The sequence below is a fragment of the Megalopta genalis genome, chromosome 6 (assembly GCF_051020955.1).
Source record: "Megalopta genalis isolate 19385.01 chromosome 6, iyMegGena1_principal, whole genome shotgun sequence".
Lineage (NCBI taxonomy): Eukaryota > Metazoa > Arthropoda > Insecta > Hymenoptera > Halictidae > Megalopta > Megalopta genalis.
In genome coordinates, this window is record NC_135018.1 from 7,735,680 (window position 1) to 7,762,299 (window position 26,620).

Below are 26,620 nucleotides of genomic sequence, written 5' to 3' on the forward strand. Positions count from 1 at the left end.
AAAAATTTAATAGCAACTACTACTTTTTCACGTACCGTTCTGTAAGTTAGGAAGAAAGAAGGGAAACATGTAGAGCCCAATTCGTTGTATAAATTATTGTATTATATTTCAGTTTAATTGATTGTATTTTATTCTATTCTATTCTATTCTACTTCATTTTATTTTCTTGTTGCATTTTATCTATTTTATTTCATTTTATTGTATGGGATGTACAGGGTATCCCCAAAATGTCTCGCAATCCAGAAATGGGAGGTTCCGGAGGTTATTTGAAGCAACTTTTTCCTTTGCGAAAAATTTCTCCGAGGCTTCGTTTACGAGTTATTAACGAAAAACACTGATCAATAAGAGGCGAGCTCGGCTGGCGCGCGGCGGCCCAGCCAACGAGTGCACGGAGCCCTGTTCCGCTCATTGGCTCGGCCGTCTCGCGCCAAATGATCTTGCCTCTGATTGGTCACTGTTTTTCGTTAATAACTCGTAAACGAAGCTGCGGATTGCATTTTCGCTACGGAAAAAGTTGCTTCAAATGACCTCAGGAATCCCCTACTTTCGGATTGCGAGACATTTTTGGGACACCCTGTATAAAGAGAAGGACTACATACTTGTAATCCGTAAGGAAATCAAAACCGTTCTGCATCAGTTCCAATGAATAAGAGACAAATGAAACTGTCTATCTTTCTTTGAACATTTCCGGGCGTTAAAATGTATAATACATTTAATCTACAGGGTGTCCCACAATTATTTTAACAGCCGAAAATGAGGGGTAGCTGAGGTCATTTGAAGTAACTTTTTCCTTTGCGAAAATGCAATCCGCGGCTTTGTTTACGAGTTATTAACGAAAAACACTGGCCAATGAGAGGTGACGGTGCGAGAGAGAGGGTCCGCGAGAGAGTCCGCAGCACGAGGCTTTGACAGAAGGTCGGGACGGACTCGAGCCGCGTTCGAAGTATTGAACAAGTCACGAAGCGAGAACTTTCCGGATTTTTTTAACTACATAACAGTGATATTTTTAAGAAAAACGCTGTTCACCTTTACTTTAAAACGTCTGAAGAATATTTACTAATTTTTCGGACCCGAAATAATATGAAGTTTAACCGTGACAGCTGTTTTAATTTTCTGGTGTGCATGACACCTCGTGTGTACCATATGAAATTTTTATGCAAGGTGTACAGTGAAGATTAACGAATGATTTGCAAAGCTGATTTAATAATAAATAAGGGACGTAAAGGATTTGTTTATTAGAGAGATATGAAAAATATTATCAGTAAGAAACTCACCCATTTAGTTGAGGATGCATTTGCTGGCTGAAATTCATGATGTCGAAGGGCACTGACCTTGTACAACGTACAGCTGATCTTTCACTGCACTGTCACTAAACACTGATCACTTAATTAATCACTGATAATCCGAATCACTTGTGGATATTTAAGAAAGATCACTGAGACTCGTTCGCGGATAATCGTTTATTCGACGCGTTCGTTCGGAAGTCGACGTTTCACTGCCAAAAAATCGAGGCCTCGACCGTGGGCCCTTGTCGTTCGTCTTTCGGCCGTCCGAGGAAATAACACCCGATACTATTTTCTTCGAAGCGCATTTTCTTCTAACGCCAAATGAAATAAACAAGATATGCCGAGACGTAAACTGTGTCCGACCCGCTGTCACCCTGCGCTCTTAGAACGTAATTAATGGCCGTGCGAAGAAAATGGTATCGAGTGTCATTTCCTCGGACGGCCGAACGAAGAACAACAAGGACCCACAGTCAAGGCCTGAATTTTTCGGCAGTGAAACGTCGACTTCCGAACGAACGCGTCGAATAAACGATTATCCGCGAACGAGTCTCAGTGATCTTTCTTAAATATCCACAAGTGATTCGGATTATCAGTGATTAAATAACTGATCAGTGTTTGGTGACAGTGCAGTGTAAGTGAACTTCGCAAATAACCATACCAGAGGTTCCACCGACAGTATCCCTCGAATGTTGCGGTCATCGACCTGGGATCAGCTGTTCGTTGTACGAGGTCAGTACGTACGAGTCAGCAAATGCATCCTCAACTAAATGGGTGAGTTTCTTATCGATAATATTTTTCATATTTCTCTAAAAAACAAATCCTTTACGTACCTTAACGCGATTATTTATTATTAAATCAGCTTTGCGAATCATTCGTTGAATTCTGTTCGTACACGGAATTATTTAAATTAAAATATCATTTACGAACTTTGTTAATCTTCACTGTACACCTTGCATAAAAATTTCATATGGTACACATAAGGTGTCATGCACACCAGAAAATTAAAACGACTGTCACGGTTAAACTACATATTATTTCGAGTCCGAAAAATTAGTGAATATTCTTCAGACGTTTTAAAGTAAAGGTGAACAGCGTTTTTCTTAAAAATATCACTGTTATGTAGTTAAAAAAATCCGGAAAGTTCTCGCTTCGTGACTTGTTCAATACTTCGAACGCGGCTCGAGTCCGTCCCGACCTTCTGTCAAAGCCTCGTGCTGCGGACTCTCTCGCGGACCCTCTCTCTCGCACCGTCACCTCTCATTGGCCAGTGTTTTTCGTTAATAACTCGCAAACAAAGCCGCGGATTGCATTTTCGCAAAGGAAAAAGTTACTTCAAATGACCTCAGCTACCCCTCATTTTCGGCTGTTAAAATAATTGTGGGACACCCTGTATAATGTAGCGATGACGTTCTTTACACAGTTAAAGCATACTTTTTCTTCGAATGGCTCGAAAATGTTCTAGCATCGAGTAAAAACGACGTTGAATCGAAGTGTTGAATTGTACTGTGATTTACTTGATTCGATCCTGTTTCCGACGTCCTTTCCGTGAATATTTTCGCGGACGTGTAGCAGCAAAAAATGATCTACAAAGAAGAAAAGGGGACGTAACGTCGTTTCCTGCATTACCGGAACTCTATTCTGTTTATTTCTAATTTCATGCTCTTTCTCTCACGTCCTCTCGTTGTGCGGATTTTCATGCAAATTCTAGAAAATATGTTGTAAACATGGTTTCCTGCGTATTTCAAGGTTTCCTTTGTGTTTATTTTTAATTTGATGTTGCCCCGCGTCCTTTCTTTGTGCGGATGTTTATGTAAATTTGTAACGCCAGAACATGATACATAACAAAGGAAAGGGGACTTTTAAATTTCCGATTGCTTGGCATGGTTGAAATGCGTTTTCGCCGAGAAATGAGTTTTACCTCTCACGAGGTGCTGCAAACGCATTAATATCTATGTTCTGATTATTAGACTGCGGATCATTGTGCAAAATAGAAGTTCTCCTATTTTATAATTTCACTTTATTTTATTTCCTATTTTAGTATTTCATTTTATTTAATTTCCTATTTTTATGTTTTTCTATTATATAAACCAGAAGTTAGGTGAAAATGTATTTGGTTTATCCAATTTTGCTATAATAAATGTATGAAATCCGCAGTCAATAGATATTTATGCAAAACAGAAATTATCTTCATCGACCGCACGAAATGAGAACAAATTAGAAAATTGTTTCTTCCTGGAATAGTTTTAATATATTTAAATTAGAAAATTTTGTTAATCTTCTCATAAATGCATAATCATCTATAATCTAATTATGACAAAATAACTGTACGTCCTTTTGCATTTATTCAAATTCGAACCGAATAAGATCCAGCAAAATGAGAACTACACAAAGGTTCCATTTTCTTCTTGGTTTAATAAGCTCAACTTTTGCGCCAATAAGCAACAATACAGTGATTCAAAAATATCCCACGGATACCCAAGGAAAAGATGAAAATGGACGTCGGTGGGAATTATTGTAATTTCTGTCGCGGCGATCTTCATTCGGATTACAAACGCAAACAGAAGTTCTGTTTACAATAAAATTTCCGCGGGCTAATTAGCACGTTATAGCCGGACCGCGGATTTCATGTAAAACCGTTTATGTTCTTTAGTTAATAAACCCGGTCGGTGAAGAATAACCGCGGAACGGAATGAATTTCCATTGAAACTTCCATACCATTCTTTTACGGGGATCTTCGCGGATTGTAGACGCATAAAAAAAAAATCCACGGTCCAATTATAACTTGTAATTCACTCGTAAGGAACTTGAAGCTGCGAAGCAACATGTACAACGATTTTTTCTGGTTTTTGTTGCAGGTATGCATTTCGTAACAGTTTGCCAGTGAATCTACCGCTCCCCGTTCCGTAAGTAATCGTTCGTGTTTCGGAATACGATAAAAAGAGACTCGCATTTCTGCAACAGAAAATAATAGAGACGTCGGCTAATTAGCTGCGTCAATTAATTTCTGCGACCGCTTGGCAAATTGTTTGCCCGCGAACAAACGAACGACTCTGCTCCCTTCGTAATACATTTTCTTCCTATACATTCGCCCACAAAAGCGTTCGTACACTTATTTTTAGATGACAGAGGGACCAGTCCACTGGACCGTAATTAGAATGCTTTTGTTTAATTTTGTTACTGCTTACAATGACAAAAGAAATAAAAACACTCTCGTCTTTTTAACTTGTTCATCTGACCCTGTAATGAAAATATCAAAAATGCGTTTCGTAGATCTGGGAAATTTATATGCAAATAACGACCAAAGATCGCAAAAGTTGCAGTTTTGACCCGATTTTTTACACTTACGACCAATAAGTGCGAGAAATCTGGTTTTTTTAAATATACTTTTAGTAGCACTTGGTTCAGAGAAAAAAAAGTTAAGAAGACGTGAAATTTTTTTCATTTCTGTCATTACAAGTAATAGCAAGTAGTAACAATTTAAATCGTTTCGTGCAGTTTTAAAAAAGTTATTGCGTTTGGAAACGGTGTACGAATACTAAATGAAAGTCACTGTGTACTGTTGATATTCTGTGTCCTTTGGAAACGCCGGCGTAGCAGTTAAACGATAAAACGTGTTAAACGATAAATAGATGCGGCAGCGATCCGATGGAAAGGGAAATCTCTGCAGAAAAAAATTACACCGGGAGCGCGCGAACAGAAATAAGCGAGTCAACAAAACGACAGACGCGAAAATGGAATAAACTATCGCGGAGGAAAAAGCGGGTTTGCAGCGCAAAGAAAAATAAAAAGGAAAGGGTAGGAAACCTGGTAGGGGTTCGGAAATTAAAGGAAAACAGAGTCGGGAAAGAGGCATCGGATGCTGGATAAATAAAAAAAAAAACGCTCAAAAAGGAATGAGAAGGAAAAGGAATGGCGAGAGTTATTATCCGTCGCGCGGGTCTGCTACGGCAGCCACGTGGACACTGGACCGACATTTTTCTTCGAATTAGGGCGAGTGTGTTACTTATTGTGCCGTATTAAAGTGACGTCCAAAATTTTCGGCAATCTAAATAGTTTTTGTTTCATCTACATCACGCTTCTGAAAACATTTCAATTATATGTTGATGTCTTTTATGTAAGTGCAATTTTTTTTCATAAGTGCAATATACATATAATATATGTATAAAGAACAAAAAATATTTAACAAAATCTTTATGTAACAGATTTTGAGCGAGTTACTCTGCCCTCAAAAAGATTTCTTTCTCAGTGCATTTTATTTATACAATGCATCTAATGACACTTGAAAAAATGCAAACGAAATTATGCAAAGGAATACTTCGTAATGTATATTGTTTCATAGCAATGCCAAGACCGGATTCATTCAAACTTCGTATCATTTATATATTATCATATATACTTCAATAAAGAAATATACCTCAAATATTCTCTTAGAAATATCTTTATAATAGCAGAAGCTATAAAGAAAAAAAATCAGAAACCAGTCATTTTGACTGCATGAGAAATTTGAAAATCTAATTTCCGTGTTTTATACCTCGATTAAGAAGTTGAAGTTTCGATTCGGCTATGAAAAAATGGCAGATCAAATTTCGTTGAAAAGATTCACCAACTTTGATCGAATAATGCTGCTTCTGTGCATAAGTAAAATTATTATAATGTCACAGGGGGTAACAAGGGGGTGGTACAGTAATTGGCACGCTCACTCTATTCGCCGTCGAATCTTCTGGCGTGTGAATCGAATGCGATAAAAGCTGACAGTTGCCAGACCCGCGGAGACAGAGGCGCATCGCACCGCCTATTTCCCGCAGAAGTGATTACGCTGATGCACCGCTTTACAATTTCGCTCCGCTCGGCGACGGCCGAGAGCTTCGCCCAGCTACGGCTAAAGCATCCTGAATATAAAGGACAATTGATGCTGTATCGCGGAATTATGCACGATAGTTTCGTCGTAATGGCTCCGTGGAAAGTATACCAGACGCTCGCGATTACGAGGATCGATAAACCGATGCTTATGCTCCCTTTGACGACGGAACGAGAGTTACGCGCGTACACTGCAGAGCTTCCTCGGATTCGGAAATGATCGTAGGGATTCTGGTTGCCTTAGCAAGAGTTACCGTAGAGCCAGAAGTGTGTATAGGGAACATCGTTGGCTGCCGGCTAACCGTCGTTGATTAGTGCGTACACACCCCTCCAAATGCCCACTTACAGAGAATTCAATAAATGACAGAAAATGAACTTTTTCAAAAACGATAGAAAAAACTTCAGAATTTCTCGAATTTATTTCGACGTCAATTACGTTGAACTGTAACGAGCATATATCGCTGTTCTATTTCAATATTGAGAGATTAAAAAAAAGAAAAACTGGCATATATTTAAATGTGTGAAGCAAATGCATTACTTGCCACATCCCACTGTTTCCTTCTTAGCAACTTCTACGTCTTTGCGTGTGTCTGGAAAAATATTGAAATGTTAAAATATCTATATTTATGTAGACTCTATTTGTTAGATTTATTTATATTTATATTTGTTTGATTTTATTTTTGTCAATATACATCAGTACAAAATTTAATGGAAATAATATTTCATTATCTTCGGAAACCAAATTATTCTTGGGAAAATAAAACTTCAAATGCCCTTTTTCTTGAAACTAAATTAGAGCAACGATATGGTGCCGTTCGATAAAATCAAGACGACTTTGACTTTTTAACGTAAAAAAAAACATTGTTTGAGATTTACGAACACGCGAACATGTAGTCCACCGACCACTGATAAAATTGTGTCTGAAACATTGTTTCATCGTGCTTGACGCCGACACCCAGTACGTATCTCCGGTTTCAGCGATCGAGGAATTTTGTTTCGCTAGTTAGATCGATGCCGGACCAGTTCCACTCTGGAACGGACAAACCTCGTCCCACTTACCCGAAAGTTTCGCGAAAGACGCCGCGTTTTCTTCTCGCGAAATTCATTCACCGCGGCGGCCGTGGAAGTTGAGGCAAGACGAGGCGAGTTAGAAACGTGTCAGCGGAACGAGCTGGGCGAGAGTTCTCCGGGTGAGATTGCGAGACTTTCTAAATTTGACTTGTTTACTTGTTATCACTTCCCGCGAACGTGTCTTCGAATATATGAAGCCCGGCCGAGCTGATTGGTCGCCGGAATGTAACCGAAGTTGGAACCGAGTAGATGAGATACTGCCGAACGATCTTCCGGGAACCGATTCTCGAAAACACATTTGGTAATTCCTCGCCACTGTCGTTAGGCCGCAGGTTCCCAACTTGATCAAATCCCTCCTATCGTCTTGGTAAACAACCTTATCTCGCCCTATACTCGGGTGTCGACAATTCTCTAAATTTATTCATACACGATTCCCAATCGTGTCTTCGAAGGATATTCACGTCCCGTCGACGTCGATGGCATATTTCGGGAATTTATTCTGAAAGAAACGAACGAAGGTATCCGCATGAGAATTTGCAGATGCGTTTCACATTAACTGTGTTCATGAATTATTTTTTATTTTGGTATTGTTCGTTGCAATGTTAGATAGTTAGATAGATCCGAATGAATTCCTTCGGATAATTAATTTTTTATTCGCGAACAAACTATAAAAAGAAATTGATTTGAGTAAAAATGATAGAATGTAATCATCATTATTCAAATCAATTATTTTCCGTATGAATCCCCCTGTACGAATAAATTCTTATTCAAATAAAATCTTCAATCTTATTCAGATAGAACTCTTATTGGAATAAAACTTTATTCGAATGAATTCGTATCTTGATAAATTTGTATTCGATTGAATATTTATTCGATATAGTATATATTTGTTAAATATAGATAATTGAAATATATGTATTTGTTAAAGTATAGACAATTGAGTATCTATATTTACTAGAATATACGTAATTAAATATCTGTATTTAGTAAAATATACATAATTGAATATCTATATTTAATGAAACGTTTTTTAAATTTTCATTGTAAGCTCAAATGAAACAGTTGAAAAATCGTGAGTTTCTTATTACGTTGTCATTCTAAATAATAGCAAAATTAAAAACAAAAAAAATGTCAGCCATTGTACAGCAAACTAGTTCTTCTACCATGAAAAAAGATTCAAGTAGTTTGGTTCATGTTTTAAAAAGCCGTTCCGTTTTAGAAAGGTGTACGAATACTGTTTTCAACGACTGCAGCTGGCCCCGGCAGGTCAGTGGTTTCAGAGATCGCGGGGACGGGCTCCTCGAAGTATTCGGCACAACAGGTGCGTAGATCACGCTGAAAAATATGGTAGAAAAAAAGCTGAGCAATTAAGGGATTAACATTGTATCGGGTCGGATCGCTCGACCCTGCGGAATTAAACAGTTCCGCGCGACGGTTATACGAGCCGTGTGATTTGTATTTACGAGCGATGTACTTCGCGCCGCTAAATAACGCTGTTCAACGATTTCGAACCGGCGGACAAGTTATTTTGATTTCGCCGCCGTGAAATATGGAACGACAAGCCTTAATCTGGCACCGATTGTTCTTCTTCCAGCCGAAAATCTAACTCGCCGGACTACCTTGATCGATTCACCCTGTCTACGGCAACGCTTTTTCTATGCCCCGCTACGATTCTGTTTAGCTGCCGGCATTAATCATGGATCGGTGCATTCGAGATTCCAATTTAAATGATTCACGCACTCGGATCTCGCGTTCGCTGGCCTTCATTACTCAACACCGCGAGAGCTTTAGATGTATTTAAATTCGTTGCCCCGCGGAACGAGCATCGATCTATCGAGGTATTAAAACTCGGGCACAGTTGTGCCATGTAAGAGGCGCTCTGCCGTTCGAATGATATATACTGGTATCTCGCATCTGTCAATTTCATTTGAATTTGACACGCCACGGAGGAGCTTACGTAAATGTTTGATGTTTGTTGTTCCGATAACAGCGATATCATGGTGGATAATTATTGAACGAGCTCAAGTACCGATCTCGCACTCGTATTTGTTTATGTCCAGTAAATTCCCTCTAATTGGTTGTAAACAAAAATTTGAGAATTGGGGATACGATTATTCAAGCATTACGGCTCGTTTTCTGTGTATTGAAAGTCACGATACTGTTTAGTACAGGGTGTCCTAAAATTATCGTATTTCCGGGAAATGTGGGTTTCCTGAGGTCATTTGAAGTAACTTTTTCCTTAGCGAAAATGCAATCCGCGGCTTTGTTTACGAGTTACGTAAACGGTGACCAATGAGAGGCGAGCGCGCGAACTATATATTTTCATGCATTGTATATTTTATGCGAACTATACATGGTGCCTCAAAAATGTCTCGCAATCCGAAAGTGGCGGGTTCTGCAGGTCATTTGAAGCAACTTTTTCCTTTACAAAAATTTTCTCCGATGCACCGTTAACGAGTTATTAACGAAAAACAGTGACCAATGGGAGGCGAGCTCAGCTGGCGCGAGGCGACCGAGCCAATGAGCGAAACTGGGCTTCGTGTGCTGGTTGGCTGGGTCGCCTCGCGTCAGCCGTACTCGATCCTTATTGGTCACTGTTTTTCGTTAATAACTCGTTAACAGTGCCTCGGAGAAAATTTTTGTAAAGGAAGAAGCTGCTTCAAATGATCCGAGGAACCCGTCTGTATATTTTATGACTGCAGATTTTTATGCAAGATTTGCATTTCTGTTGCAAGATACAGAAAATGCATAGTCATTTCTTTCATGTTCGAATTATTTTATTGACTTGAAAATAATGCAATAGTATTTTTAAATTCTTCAATTGTTTTCACTATTCTGCATTTGATCCACTCATTTTCGTCATAAATGCTTAGAACTATCAGACTATTTGCAACTAACGCGGTACGTTCTTTTATACCTTCTACATCTTATTCATATTAGATTTAACGCAGCTATACAATGACAGCTTCCTTATTGTTATATTGTCTTATTATGCCTAGTCTTTTTATTTCTTGTTCAGTCAGCATACGATCGAATAATAAACAGAGAATGAAGAATACATTAACCTTTTAGGGGAGACCCTGTACATCGTGAAATGTCACAAGTTCCTATTACCTGATCCCGCGAGTCCTCCAAGAAGCCTCTGTGTCTCCGATAATTCAAATAATTTCGCGAGACTATTTTAAAAGTATATTCTCGAATCTCTACTCTGCGGGACAACGCGAAGAAGCTCGATCTTGTCCAAGCTGGTGGAGCATAATTCCGTAACGAGTCGTCTGACAACAGCTCGCGACGTTCATCCACCGCGCACGTGCAATTATCATAAATCGCCGGGTTCGTGACAGTCTCGCGCAAGGTACAAGGAGTGTCGTAAAAGGCGAACGAGAAGTCCTTTAATAAAGAAGTATGAACCCAGCTGCTGGTTTCGTTTCCCGCGACAGCCGAAGGAACACGTAGTTAGGCGTGCTCAGACGTTCCGTTCGAGTATGGCACGGCGGATCCTGCGGTACACCGAAAACCGCTTTATGGCGAGGACGGCCATCGGATCTGACTGCGCTTTTACTACTTTCCATCGGCTGCTGTGGCTGGATAGAAAGAGAAAGAGAAAGAGAGAGAGAGAGAGAGAGAGAGAGAGAGAGGAGATGTAGAACCAGATAAAAGAAGTTAGATAGATAGAGAGAAAGGCAGAGGGAGAGAGAGAGAGGAGGGAGAGAGATGATGTAGAACCAAATAAAAGAAGTCAGATAGATAGAGAGAAAGGCAGAGAGAGAGAGAGAGAGGAGGGAGAGAGATGATGTAGAACCAGATAAAAGAAGTCAGATAGACAGAAAGAAAGGCAGAGAGAGAGAGAGAGAGAGGGGGGGGAGGGGGAGAGATGATGTAGAACCAGATAAAAAAGTGGGACAGAGTTAAAGAAAGAGAGAGAGAGGGGAGAATGTGGAGACATATAAAAGTGGGCGTGATAGAGATAAAGAGAGAAACAGTCGGCAGTTTCGGCGTAAAAGTGCTCGTTCGCCGATTGAAAGCGGGAGCCCCATGATGATGCGATTTAGAGGAGATAAAGCCGCGCGGTGGCTGTCTCGAATTATGCTAAACCGAGCGGGCTGAAACGATTCCGGTCACGAACAGCATGCGTTCGCGGTTCCGGGACGGCGTCGCGTCGCGTCGGCTGGCCCGCGCCGTGAAAATCGAGTTTACGCGAAACTTGCGTCCCAAGTCTCGAGGGATTCACGCTTAGGAAGCCGGATAGCTTAGAAAGAGGATTGCGACTTCATGCGAGCAGCGAACGCGACGCGACCACCGGACGGTTTATTTTACCGCCGGAACAACCTTGGCGCACCCTTATTTATCCCTTCCGTGGAGCTCGCCGGCGCAGAGTAGTAATAGCAGACATCATCGGCCGATTTTGTCGAAATTTTGTACTATAGTTTCATTAATTCTTTAACACGTTCCGTGCCACGTGTACCATCGATGGTACACGCTTGCATGTTTACTTAGTGAACTGAACAAATTGTTTACAAGAAATTTAGAACCGAAGAATCAATTTCCACCGCAAGAATGGGCGTTGATAAGTTTTTGTTACGTTGTTATGTGTACGAGAATTAATAATTGCACGTAATACATCAAGTTTTAGTAAAATATCAAAGTGTGAAGATTCGAGTAAAAAAAGCTCGGCACGGAACGTGTTAATAAGTGATCGTAGCATAAGAAATCACAAAGAATGAAAGAAGCCAAAGTGAACTAGCAAATAGACCAAGGGCCTAGCCGATTAAGACGGTTATTAATACCGTTCGGTAGCTGACCGAACTCATCTGTGCAAAATTTCAACCCTGTCCACGAGAATAGTTACTCGGTAAATTGGATCGCGCGTTTCTCCGTCCGTTTCCTCCATTCGGTGGCTCCTTAAAATTTTGAAAAAAGTGTGGCCTATTTCGAACATCGATATGTGCTTGAATCAAAAATTAAATCCAAGAATATCACGTAGAAGCATTTTTATAATCGAAAAGAAAAAGATCGCAGCCACGTTTCTGTTTTTCTCTTTTTAAATCGAAGGTAAAGGATCAAGCTTCGTTCTACTGCGGACATTTCCGAGAAAGATTTGACAAAGTCCGTCCATTTCGTCAAACTTGGCAAATTTTATTATTATTATACAAGCATGGCCTCAAATTTGAAGGGCTACAGTGATGAGGGTGCATCAAACTAAAAATCCAGAAACAGCGTCTTAAAGTAGAGGTTTCAAGTTTCAATTTGAAAAAAGACCATTGTCGTACGTTGATTTTTCGTGGAGTTATCGTCAGTCGAAGTGACTCATAGTATGACGAGAAGTAGAATTATCGTATTATGGTCAGACGCGCCACTTGAGTCCTATTCAATCAATATTATTTTGTCAACTTAATTTTTCTCGAAAGCAGAGCCTCATATGAATAAATGTTATTCGGTTTTCCGACTTATTTTTCCATGTAGGATCATCCCCTGGCTGGTTATACCACGATTTTGGAGTCACCTAGCCACCTTGTATACCCCAGAAGTTGATTCGTCTCCGTTTCCGAACTATGGATGGAAATACTTAATTATTTGAACTGATAATTCGAATTGTAAAAATGAAATAAAATGAAATTGTAAATATGAATATTTAAAAGATAAATGATTGTTCCGTCCTTCAACGAAACTTTCGTGCCGCATCCGTCTAACTTTCTCCGGGACGAATGACCTTTTCTTTTTATCCCTGAAAAACCTTTATTAACGAGAAATCTTCGGCTCAGCGAGACAAACTGACAGTCCTTCAACGAATGACGTGCAATCAACAGAGGGTCACGTTCGTTGGGCTTTCAATTTCATAGAGCCATCGTCTTCTTCCTTGCCATTTCTAAAATTATGATTTCGAGCCATATTCTTTCCGGCACTGAAGCCATTTCTGCTTTTTTGAACAATGCACACCTTCATCGGCAGCATTTTTTATGACAGGGTCGCTAGCACGCACCGCGTGCTACGTCACCCTACATCCCCTTCCATCGCGTCACTGACCAACGAATTTCGAGCTTTCTATCCACGAAACTGTATAAAAACTCGAAACCGATTCTTCTCGAGATCAGTTGTCACCAGTCAGTTCATCGTTAATTAGTCTTTAGTCATTCGTCCATCATCGATCAGTCAGTGGCAGTTCAACTCAATTCATTTTAAACCAAATACAATTAGTCACCTAAGTGTTAAAATCATTTGTACATCAACATATCATCTGTACCACTCGAAAGAGTCATACGGAATCACGCAGACTCGGTGTCATATCAATTTGAGTCGGAGACTTACGACCTCCGTAGATCAAACAGTTTCACTGTTTGATCTCACCGAGAAAACGTGAAAAAACAACGATTATGTACGTATCTTGAAAAGTTTAAGTATGCTACTATACTACCGTTCATACTACTGTAATCTCGAAAACGAAGAGAAGAACCGACCTATTGTGTATACAAACATCTTTTGCTCAGGATCACGTCCCGAACATATTGCCGGAGTTTGTCGGTTTGGAACACTCTGTATACGCAGTGAGTGATCAAAGAAATGGAATAAAAGGCCGCTTTGCCCGGTTTATGTTCGGATGAGTAGATGAAGGATGACCGATTATGAGAATCAAGTAGTACAGGCCAATCACCGCTCAGGCAAGTGGAATATGGGAACCCTGTGATCAACGAAGAAGAATTAGGTCGCTCTATGTCTAGTGCAAGGTTCGGTGAATGAGCTTAAACGTTCAATGACCAGAATCAAGTAGAATACGGATAATCATAGGTCAAAGAAATGCTTGTTATCGCAGGAAATGGTCCCAACCGAGTAGGATATGCACAACTACTAATCTACCGCGTAGAATTCGATCTCTCAGTGGCCAATTCGCGATCGCATATGTAAATTGGTGACAGCCAATGACACGAATCAAGTAGTATATGAGTAGCCACTGGTCAGGCAGGCAGAGCACAGGTGGTCTGCGGACCGAGCCAGCTGTAATAACGTCATTCGGCGCTCAATTTATATTCGGATAAGCAAATTAGAAACGATCGACAATCCGAATTAAGTAGAATATGCACGTCCACTGATCAGACGAGCGAAATAGAAACGTCTCACGAGTTGCTAAGTGGAAGAAGAATCAATTTGCAATCTGAAAAGTAGACTGCGGAACTTTCATCTTTCAACTGAAAAATTACTTATAACAAGACAAAAATAAAAATGCTAACCTTGTTAATTTATACGCCTTATATATGACCAGCCAAGTGGAACGAGAGCATTCCATGCACAGTTTATATTTGAACGAGCAAATTAAGAACAACCGACGATCCGAATCAAGTAGAATATGCACGGCCATGTGCATGAGAGCATTCCATGCTCAGTTTATAATCTGATAAGCAAATGAAAAACGATCGTGTTCCGAATCAAGTAGATTATCCATGATCGCCGATCAGACGAGCGAAATAGAAACGTCTCACGAGTTGCTAAGTGGAAGAAGAATCAATTTGCAATCTGAAAAGTAGACTGCGGAACTTTCATCTTTCAACTGAAAAATTACTTATAACAAGACAAAAATAAAAATGCTAACCTTGTTAATTTATACGCCTTATATATGACCAGCCAAGTGGAACGAGAGCATTCCATGCACAGTTTATATTTGAACGAGCAAATTAAGAACAACCGACGATCCGAATCAAGTAGAATATGCACGGCCATGTGCATGAGAGCATTCCATGCTCAGTTTATAATCTGATAAGCAAATGAAAAACGATCGTGTTCCGAATCAAGTAGATTATCCATGATCGCCGATCAGACGAGCGAAATAGAAACGTCTCACGAGTTGCTAAGTGGAAGAAGAATCAATTTGCAATCTGAAAAGTAGACTGCGGAACTTTCATCTTTCAACTGAAAAATTACTTATAACAAGACAAAAATAAAAATGCTAACCTTGTTAATTTATACGCCTTATATATGACCAGCCAAGTGGAACGAGAGCATTCCATGCACAGTTTATATTTGAACGAGCAAATTAAGAACAACCGACGATCCGAATCAAGTAGAATATGCACGGCCATGTGCATGAGAGCATTCCATGCTCAGTTTATAATCTGATAAGCAAATGAAAAACGATCGTGTTCCGAATCAAGTAGATTATCCATGATCGCCGATCAGACGAGCGAAATAGAAACGTCTCACGAGTTGCTAAGTGGAAGAAGAATCAATTTGCAATCTGAAAAGTAGACTGCGGAACTTTCATCTTTCAACTGAAAAATTACTTATAACAAGACAAAAATAAAAATGCTAACCTTGTTAATTTATACGCCTTATATATGACCAGCCAAGTGGAACGAGAGCATTCCATGCACAGTTTATATTTGAACGAGCAAATTAAGAACAACCGACGATCCGAATCAAGTAGAATATGCACGGCCATGTGCATGAGAGCATTCCATGCTCAGTTTATAATCTGATAAGCAAATGAAAAACGATCGTGTTCCGAATCAAGTAGATTATCCATGATCGCCGATCAGACGAGCGAAATAGAAACGTCTCACGAGTTGCTAAGTGGAAGAAGAATCAATTTGCAATCTGAAAAGTAGACTGCGGAACTTTCATCTTTCAACTGAAAAATTACTTATAACAAGACAAAAATAAAAATGCTAACCTTGTTAATTTATACGCCTTATATATGACCAGCCAAGTGGAACGAGAGCATTCCATGCACAGTTTATATTTGAACGAGCAAATTAAGAACAACCGACGATCCGAATCAAGTAGAATATGCACGGCCATGTGCATGAGAGCATTCCATGCTCAGTTTATAATCTGATAAGCAAATGAAAAACGATCGTGTTCCGAATCAAGTAGATTATCCATGATCGCCGATCAGACGAGCGAAATAGAAACATCTCACGAGTTGCTAAGTGAAAGAAGAATCAATTTGCAATCTGAAAAGTAGACTGCGGAACGTTCATCTTTCAACTGAAAAATTACTTATAACAAGACAAAAATAAAAATGCTAACCTCGTTAATTTATACGCCTTATATATGACCAGCCAAGTGGAACGGGAGCATTCCATGCACAGTTTATATTTGAACGAGCAAATTAAGAACAACCGACGATCCGAATCAAGTAGAATATGCACGGCCATGTGCATGAGAGCATTCCATGCTCAGTTTATAATCTGATAAGCAAATGAAAAACGATCGTGTTCCGAATCAAGTAGATTATCCATGATCGCCGATCAGACGAGCGAAATAGAAACATCTCACGAGTTGCTAAGTGAAAGAAGAATCAATTTGCAATCTGAAAAGTAGACTGCGGAACGTTCATCTTTCAACTGAAAAATTACTTATAACAAGACAAAAATAAAAATGCTAACCTCGTTAATTTATACGCCTTATATATGACCAGCCAAGTGGAACGGGAGCATTCCATGCACAGTTTATATTTGAACGAGCAAATTAAGAACAACCGACGATCCGAATCAAGTAGAATATGCACGGCCATGTGCATGAGAGCATTCCATGCTCAGTTTATAATCTGATAAGCAAATGAAAAACGATCGTGTTCCGAATCAAGTAGATTATCCATGATCGCCGATCAGACGAGCGAAATAGAAACATCTCACGAGTTGCTAAGTGAAAGAAGAATCAATTTGCAATCTGAAAAGTAGACTGCGGAACGTTCATCTTTCAACTGAAAAATTACTTATAACAAGACAAAAATAAAAATGCTAACCTCGTTAATTTATACGCCTTATATATGACCAGCCAAGTGGAACGAGAGCATTCCATGCACAGTTTATATTTGAACGAGCAAATTAAGAACAACCGACGATCCGAATCAAGTAGAATATGCACGGCCATGTGCATGAGAGCATTCCATGCTCAGTTTATAATCTGATAAGCAAATGAAAAACGATCGTGTTCCGAATCAAGTAGATTATTCGCGATCGCCGATCAGACGAACGTAATATGGACATCTTACGATCAGCCAACTGGTACGCGGCGGTTCCAAGCAGAAACGATCGCCCGACTTAGTCAACCATCGGCAAAGCAGAACAGAGAGCCGCAGAAATCAGCCGAGTGCAATAAGAGCATTCCGTGCCAAGTTCATAATCGGCTAAGTAGATTAGCCGCGACCAATGATCCGTGGCAAGTAGAATATGAACGGCCGTCGATCAGGCGGGTGGATCATGGTAAGACAATTTAGGGTCGCGTCGAGTAGATCTGTGCCGAGCGATATGCGCGAACAAGTAGAATAGACAGCGACAGATCAGCCTGGCAGGGATTCATCTGCTCTCGGGCAGAGTTCGATCGTTAAGCAATAGGAATCGCAGGCACCGCGATTATTAATATCCGGACAGACGGGCGGTATCGGTTTTCAGCGCACGTCTCCCGCCAGAAAGATACGGTCGGATGGAGGGGTGAGGAGGTGAGAGGGTAGTATTATCCGGTTGCGGAGAGGCAGAGCCTTTGACCAGCCCGCGGTCTGTCCGCGGGACAAGGCGCGCGTTGACAACGGCCCGGGGGCCGGGGATCGTCGAATAAAAGCGAATCCCGGGCAATCCGATCGCAAATTCAAGCACGTACGCGGCCGCTGATGCTCGTAATCGAGGGAAATTTGCAATTACAGTGGCTATAATGCGACTACGTCACAATATCCCGTAACGCATAACGATACGGTTATGTTTCCGCGTTTGGTAGAGCCCCGCGGCCGTTTTTGGGGCGATGCTCGCCGGCACCGGTGCCTGGCCGGCGTTATCGGGGCAGCGTCGGGCCGGGCCGGGCCGGGCTAAGCCCGGACAGGAAGTTGTCTGTGTAAACCCGACCGATTAAAGGTACACCCGCGACGAGCAACGCGCGAGCCGCATTCATTCTGCCGTACCGGGAAAATGGCGGCATCCCGACCGGCCCGGTGAGCGCGGATCAAGCGATAACGGGCTAACAAACTTTATTTCCACCTTCGCGATACACAAACGCCGCCTGAAAACACCGCGCGCACGCGATCACTGCGGCGCGCGTTAGTTCACGAGCGGATAAAAGCCTATTTTCACGATGTTGGAAATGTACGTTGTTCAGTGTGATCTTAGACAAATGAATAAACAAATAATACTACAGTAGAACCTTGATCGTCTAAACTCTTTATTTTTAAATAAATTTAACTCTTTAATCGCGTTTCAATCCAAGACAATCTATACACAAGAATATTTAATCTTTGACGATTCGACTGTTCTATTATTCAAATAGAATAATGCGTGATTGATTAGTTCGCATAATCGAGGTTTTACTGTATTCTGAATAGTGTTGCTACGCCTTCAATGATAAAGTGTCGCATTTTTAATATCATAGTCAACTGAAAACGAACCAGTGTTTTGCACTTGCAACGAAATACTCTGATTCCGATGTTTATTTGTACTTTATAATACTGTTTTACGATAATAATTATTATAAATATTTTTACGGAAGCATCTTAATTACTTAGCGGCCTACCGATTTAGTAAGTCGCCAAGAAATAATTGTGATTCTGCTGCACAAAGTTGAATCGAAATCAGTATCATAACACTGAATCTACCGCGCATTGAAAGCGACTCACGCGCGTTGTTCTTTGAGAATAACAAAGTTGAATTTATTTAGTCGGTTAAACAATTTCATAACAATGTATGCTTGAATTAGGAAATTTGCTCGATCATTTCCTATATGAGGATCTTTATATAGAACGTCAACAATCTTAAAATAAAAAATATGCAACCGGTCAAAATGACCGTCATGGTAGGTTTAGTGTTCTAAAAAATAACAATTTAATGTCGCTGTGTCGGCGACATTGGAGTGCAAAGGGTTAGATCGAACTTATCGGACAAAAATCTTGACTTTTGGTCACAAATTATCGCTACGTGGAGTACTGTGCGTCGGCGGCGACGTTGCCAGATTTTTATCGGGCACCGTTCGTCCTCGGGATCATTACCCTGCTGTTATCTTTACGGCGAGACCGTTTCCGCTTGAACCTCGCAGAACGACGCGAGCACACGCGGATCTTTCCGCTATCAGTGCGGTCTCGATTAAGCGTTTTACCAGGGATTTTTTCGAAAATGGTCCCGCGCGGGATCCCGCAGCTTCCGTTGATTTCGAGGCGTTTAAGATACGATACGGTGGAATCTCGTTCCGATAACGGTGAGTTGGCCGATCGACGCACACTTCGCGACCGAGGCTCTTGGAATATTTTCTGAAAAGATTCGTTAACGAGTTCCGCGCTACGTGCACCGCCAACGGTGCATATTTAAGTTGAAAACCAAAGAATATTCATTGCTCGAAAGAATTATAGATACATAAATGTTCGATAAAAATTGGTCTACTTTAACCGACGATAACACCGCGAAAAAGCATCGCAGGATGGTGGTCCTTTTTCAAATTGAAGCTTGTAACCTCTACTGTAAGATACTGTTTCTGTACTTTATGTTCCATGCACCCTCACCGCTGCAACCATTTAAATGCAAGGCCGTGTTTGTCGCATTGAACATTGTCAAGTCTGACGAAATGCACGGACTTTATAAAGTTTTGTTCGGCCATACCGTTCGCATCGGAACGAAGCTTGATCCTTTCCCTTTAATTCAGGAAAAAAGAAACGTGTGTGCGATTCTTTTCCGCAAAGTTACCGCACTTTCAAGTAACCCTTGCATTTTTAAATTTCTGATAATGGCTTGATGTGCGTCTGCCTTGATCTGTTTCGGAAGCTTGAAGAACGTGTTGCAAATAAAGATGAAAAAATACGGAAATAGTGCTTTACGAAACAAGGGAGAAAGTAAAAATTATATTATACATAATTAATGTACAAACATTATATGCAAAAATAAATATTATTTTCACGAGACTCGCCTAAAAAGTGCATTTCCACGTTCGCTGGTTCCAAGTTTCATTGTGAACCCGCATAAGAATGTCCATGAAAACGATACTTCCGTTTGGTCCCCGTTTTTACACAAACGTTGCACAGTCACGTCGAAAATTCACATCACGAATTCCTCGGACGACGCAACGATCGAAGATATTTGTCGACAAACCTCTGAAGCCAGAAAAGATTCAAACGTATCTTCGCAAACCTGAAACGTTATCTCCCAATTTCCATGTGCCGCTACATCTTGATATTTACGTTTCGCAAGCACAGCCTCTCCGCACAGCATTTTGCCCGGGGTCCGCCGTCCGTTTGAAAAGTTCCTGTCCATGAAAAGCCTGTCGGAATGCAAATTTAATGGCCGTCAAAGCCCACGAATCAGAGCGAAATAGTTGAGACCTCCGGTCTCCGCTGGTGTAAAGCATTATTTATCTTACGTCTCGTCGATTCGGCGCGCGCCGTTTCGTTTTTCGGGAACAGTTGCTCGAGGGAGAGTAGGCGAGTTTGCTTTTGCCGGGAATACGGAGCGGAGATCCGGGCTGGACTTCGGCGCCCGGCCCGGCGACTAGGGTAGATGTACCTTTAATTTTTTAAGTTCGTTTGATCGTGCAACTATCGATTGTATTTTCTTTGAAGTTGTTTCGAGTTCATAGCGATCAAGAGAACTACAAACTAGTAAATACAGGGTGTCCCAAAATTATTGTACAAGCGGGAAATGAGGGGTTCCTGAGGTCATTTGAAGTAACTTTTTCCTTAGCGAAAATGCAATCCGCGACTTTGTTTGCGAGTTATTAACGAAAAAACAGTGACCAATGAGAGGCGAGTGCGGGAACTGCAACGTGGTCCAGCCAGCGAACGGCACCGAGCTTCGCTCCGGGGGCTACGCACAGGCTCCGTGCCGCGTTCGAAGCAATGAACAAGTCACAGAGCGTGAATTTTCCGAATTTTGCTTACTACGTGACAGTGACAATTTTAATAACAACGCTGTTTACGTGACAGCCATTTTAATTCTCTGACACTTCTCTGACACGAATGACACTTCTCATGTATGAAATTTTTATGTTGTGTGTACAGTGAAGATTAACAGTAAGCAACTCGGTCGAAGTACGTAAATGATACTTTAATTTAAGTAATCCGGTGTCCGAACAAAATTCAACGAATAATTTGCGGAGCTATTTTCTTGATCCCCGCTAAAAAATGCAAAGGATTTGTTTGCTTGAAAAATGTGAAAAATATTATTAATAAGAAACTCACCCATTTAATTATAAATCCAATTCATGATGGGAAATATGTGTCAGGGGAGAATAGTGCATTGACCTCGTACAATGTACGATGAACTGCACAGCTGATCTGTATACGACGGTGACGAACAGAACGTTACCTCCGGCCAGGTTATTTCTACGTTCACTTTCATTGCAGTATCACTAAACACTGATCATTTGTTCAATAATAATTACGGACGAACTTTCTTCTCTGCCTTAGTATGCACGGCCTTGAAAAGCGCCGATTTTTCTATCAGACGCATTCTGTAACGTTCTCCTGAACCCATTGCAGCATCCTTGTAGCAAACGCGTTGCTATTGTTCGCGCCGACCAAAAATAATTACGTCCTTTCCATATTAATGCAGAAGACTGGGACGATGGCCGAGAATGTTTTGTAACGGACCCGCAACGTGGAAATTTTGTGACTCGTGCAACAGTTACGCTTTGAACAGTTTGTTATTCAGTTACAGTTATTCTGAATCGCGATGTAACAATTTTGTAATGGTGCCTTAGAGTCGCCACTCGGCTGCAGAGGGTTAAAACTTGCACACATCTTACGCGATACAAGACTTTGAGAACATTTTCGTTGAAATTCCTATAAATCCTTAACGCGGCCACAACCGGTACATCTAGCCTGCTGTCGAGAAAAATTTACCAACCTTCTCTCCCGGAATCGCCGGTATTTGCGGTTCTATTAGCGACCCTTCGGCCCTAGCCTCGTCGACCCCCGTTCCATGGGCCGAATGAAGATTGCACGAGCACTCGAAGTCTCTCTCTCTCTCTCTCTCTCTCTCTCTCTCTCTTTTCTTACCTGAGCTACCTCCAAGAAGAGGGCTCGAAGCGGCACGTCTCACGAATTCGCAGAACCGAGCGGAGAAAAGGAGGGCAGAGGTTGGAGCCGCGTCTACCGTAGCAAAATACCGCATGCATTATGCATGGGGGCGACTCGGTGCTCGTGCCAAGTGTGTCCTCGTGACTGCGTGGCGACTGCATGTAATTTAATTTAACAGCATCGTAAGAAACCCCACCACCGGCCGCGCCGACTCCTCGTTTGTTCGGGACGCACGCGTTCTGTCTCTCTTTCTTTATTTCGTTCCTTCTTTCTTTCGTTCGTTCGTTCGTTCTCTCGGCATTCCATCTGACCTGCCGCGATACTTCGATCCTACGGGATCTCTGCTGCTCCCGCTTTCCCCTTTGTCTACGATTTTACGCCGCGAACACCCACCGTCGACCACCTTGGCCCCCAACCGGGAACAACGAACGACGCGTTTCGACGCGACGCGACCCGACGCCCCGGGACGAGCAAGTTCGTGTCACGGAGCTCTTGAATACTCAATCGGAATCGCCGGGATTCATTCGGATTCAGTGACTCGCCGACAGACTACGTAAAGTAACAGGTAATTCGACGAGACACTGCGGACGGGGCAGTTCGAGCTTTTCTCGATCAGCACGATTCCTGGGATTTTAAGATTCGACTGGTTGAGGTGGTAGGGCTTTCAGGCGAATGGAGAGTTCGTTTGCGACCGGCTAGGGTCCGGCGAGTGGATTGTGGATTTTTAGCAGGTATAAAAACCCTTTATCCCTTTATAGCCGAGTGACGACTCTAAGACACCATTCGAAATTATTGTATTACATTTCAAAACAATTTGAATAGATACTGTGTTGCACGAGTCGCAAAATACAATTTCGTATGTACAAAATACATCAGGTTATTTAAAATGGAAATACTTAGGTGTCAGAAAAACTAGCTTGGATTTCGGTTTAAAATGGCTTCGACTGCAAAGGATTAATTGTAATTTGTCTGTAATTTAATTGTAATTTAACTGTAACTTAATCGCAATTCAACTGTAATTTAACTGTAAACGTTTATATAATACGTATCAGTTAGTAAATTTTTAAGTTCTGAATTATTCAGTTTTCTGTTTCAAGCTAACTTTTATATTGACACTTGAATTTCAATTTGAACAGATATTTTCAAGTAATTTGAAGTAAGATATTTTCAAGTCATAAGTAATATATGCAAGTTTGTGACATTCGCCAATCTATTTAGCATTATTTAAGAAATTGGAAACAGGATAAATATGAATGGGTAAACAAGTCGTTATTTAATTATTTTTCGCGAATTATTATTATACGTTTTAAATTAAGATTATATTTCGTGCATCATTATATATTTGTATAACTGCGTTAGAACATCCATTCCATTTCTGACGGTAAATTCGGTCCGAAGTAAACCGTGCACTTCATGTAGAAAATCTGTGATGGCAGAATTTTAACGAGGTTTCGCCTTTTCACAACATTATACATACATAGAACCCTTAAGAGAGTGACGAAACATTTTTCTCGATTTCAATGTCTGTATATTAAAACTAATGCTGGGGTGTATAAAAATATGCAATGAATTTTATGCAGAAAATCCGCTATAATGAAAAGTTAACAAATTTAAACGAAGTTCTTATCTCCGTTATAAAAATCTTAAATCTACTGGCTAATGGAGTAAAGGTACTAAGTAAAGGAGTAAAGTAAGACTGCGCGAATACGGATATTAAAAAAAAAGAAAAAAAAAATTTCATTTTTTTTGTTTATATTTTGATATTTTTAGGAATCATACATTGTGTATAATTTTATACATGAAATCCATAATGCGCTTATAAGCAGTAACTTTTTATTCATCCGTTTTATGTATAAAATTGTTCATAAAATCCATAAGGCACTTATAAATCATCCAACAAATTTTGCGTTAATTTTAATATAGAACTCTTACTAAGAGATCTATGTCATCATTCGAACAGTACTTATGAAATGGAAAAACCTGTTTTCCATTCTAAGTTGCATAAATTGTAGCCCAAAAATCTGCATCAGTCTGAAGATTGTCAGCTACATCGACTTCCAAGTATATCGCGGATACCCATTACCAGGATACTAATTACCCATTACAGTAATTTCTCCCTAATTCGCGCTTAGATTGCGCACAAAAATAGACAACTTGGGAAGATGAGATACAATTATTCGAGCCTTGCGGCTCATTTTTATAGTCACCGATTGTCAACAACTATAAAAATAAGATGCAAGGCTCGAATAATCGTATCTCCTCTTCCAAAATCGTCCACTTTTGTGCGCAATCTGAGCGCTAATTAGAGAGAAATTACTATCATTCTGTTCTATTTCAAACGATTATCGTGCCTTGAATATTAAATGCGGTAGTTTTGCTTTCTTAAAAGCTCGACTAATCCCTAAAATTATAGCTACGGAAGTTCCAATTTGCGTGAGAATCTGCACGAATATCTACTCTAAATAGCGATCTACAATTAATAGCGATTTTGGAACGTGTCCTTTTAATCGGATATGCAACGAAATCTCTTTCGAAACTAAATAGCATCGGCGAATTTAAAATTATGCATATGAAAACTAAATTAATACACGCACAGGTGAAATTTAAATTGTAAATTTTTGTTTTAGTGCATTATTATGCTGCATCGTATAACGTGTTTGCTGAAAAGCTATTTCGTCGCTTTTACGTTTTAAATATTTAAAGTGACCTTTTTTATTTAGTACGCTTAAAGTGATCCCTTTACTTGGAATTTTTAAAGAAATTTTTTTTATGTAGAGCTTTTAAGGTAAGCTCTTTTATGTAGAACGTTTGAAGTAATCTCTCCTATCTAGAGTGTTTAAAAAGTAATCATTTTTATCTAAAATGTTTAAAATAATCATTTTATTTAGAATATTCTAAGTGTTCTTTTCATTTGGAATGTTTAAAGTAATCTTTTCATTTGGAATGTTTAAAAAGTAATCTTTTCTGTCGAGAGTGTTTAAAACAATCTTTTTTATCCAAACTCTATTTAAGGTAATCTTTTTATTTAAAATATTTGAAGTTATCTTTACATTTGTAATGCTTAAGTGAGAACGTGTACAGTAATTTTGTGATAACACCGATCATTATGCATTTATTCCGTAGCATTACAACCGATTATCGTGCTCAGAAACCTGAGTTCAGTATCTTGCGTTTTGAAAAGTTCGACCAATCCCAAAAATTAGCTTGAGAAACTCGAATTCGCGCGAGAATCTGCGCGACTGCAATAAGTCTGATTAAACCGAAAATGGTGGGGTGGGATAGGGTCGGGAGATGAAGCAGAAAAGGAGGCAAAACGAAGGTAACAGCCGATCGTGCGTTGCAAAGAACGTCGTCCGCCGGGTTCTGGACGGCCGGAGCTCGGCGAAAAAATTTCCCGTAGCTGGGGTAATTAAAGTACCGGTCGCTCGAACTGACAAGTAAGTCCGCCATTAAACTGGTTTCCCCCGAGTGCTTATTGTAAACGATGGAAATTAAAGATCGTGGAAACGACGCAGCTCCACGCGAACAATGGCGCCCGACGTGGAATGGGGAACGGTGTGTCCCCCGTGCTCCGGGCATTCGATACCAAGGGAAATTGCGTGGGAGATCCTCGAAACGAGAGTTACCAATGACTTTCCTCGCCTCCGACTTTCCCATGACTATTTCCTTCACCGGCATTGCCAATCCTATTATACGCACTCCGCGAACGATTTATCGAATCGCAATCTCCAACTCTGTTTACGTTCTCCTACAATCGTCTGAGTCACTCTGAGCGGGACTAAATGAAAAGGTCGTGCCAAAATCAGAGAACTTTTCCTAGCAATGACACAAAGCGACGCAGTATTTTTTACGTTAAAGCTGAAACGTTGCAAAGGGTGCCCATTTCTGCGTGTTACTTTTCTTTTTGTGCTAGATTGCCATACATTATTTGATACATGACAAGTAGAAACATTGCAAGTGAACAACAATGAAAGGATATTCGATTCACCAACGAATGTTTATTATTTAGAAATGTCCATACTACATTCTTTCTATTTTCCCTTATTTTACAACATTTCAGCTTCAACGTAAAACTAACTTCTAAAATCGATTTGTCTGATTGTTATCAAAAAAGTTCTTCGTGAAGATATCTTTTCGAAAACATCACATTTCACATTCGCATATTAATTAATACAATTTTTTCGTTCTTTTCATCACTCCACAAGCAGTTGGAATTCTTGCAAAAATATTTTTAGCCATTTTATATAGACTGATATCACAATTCGTACACACACACTGTACGTAGTTAGAATCGTAATTAATAATAATACGCAGAAGATCGATTCGATTTCCCTCGCGTAAAATGGAAAATCCTATCAAAACGTGTGACGCTGGTATAAACTATTATAATAGGTAATAAACTATTATATGACTAAATAAGTTCAATTGT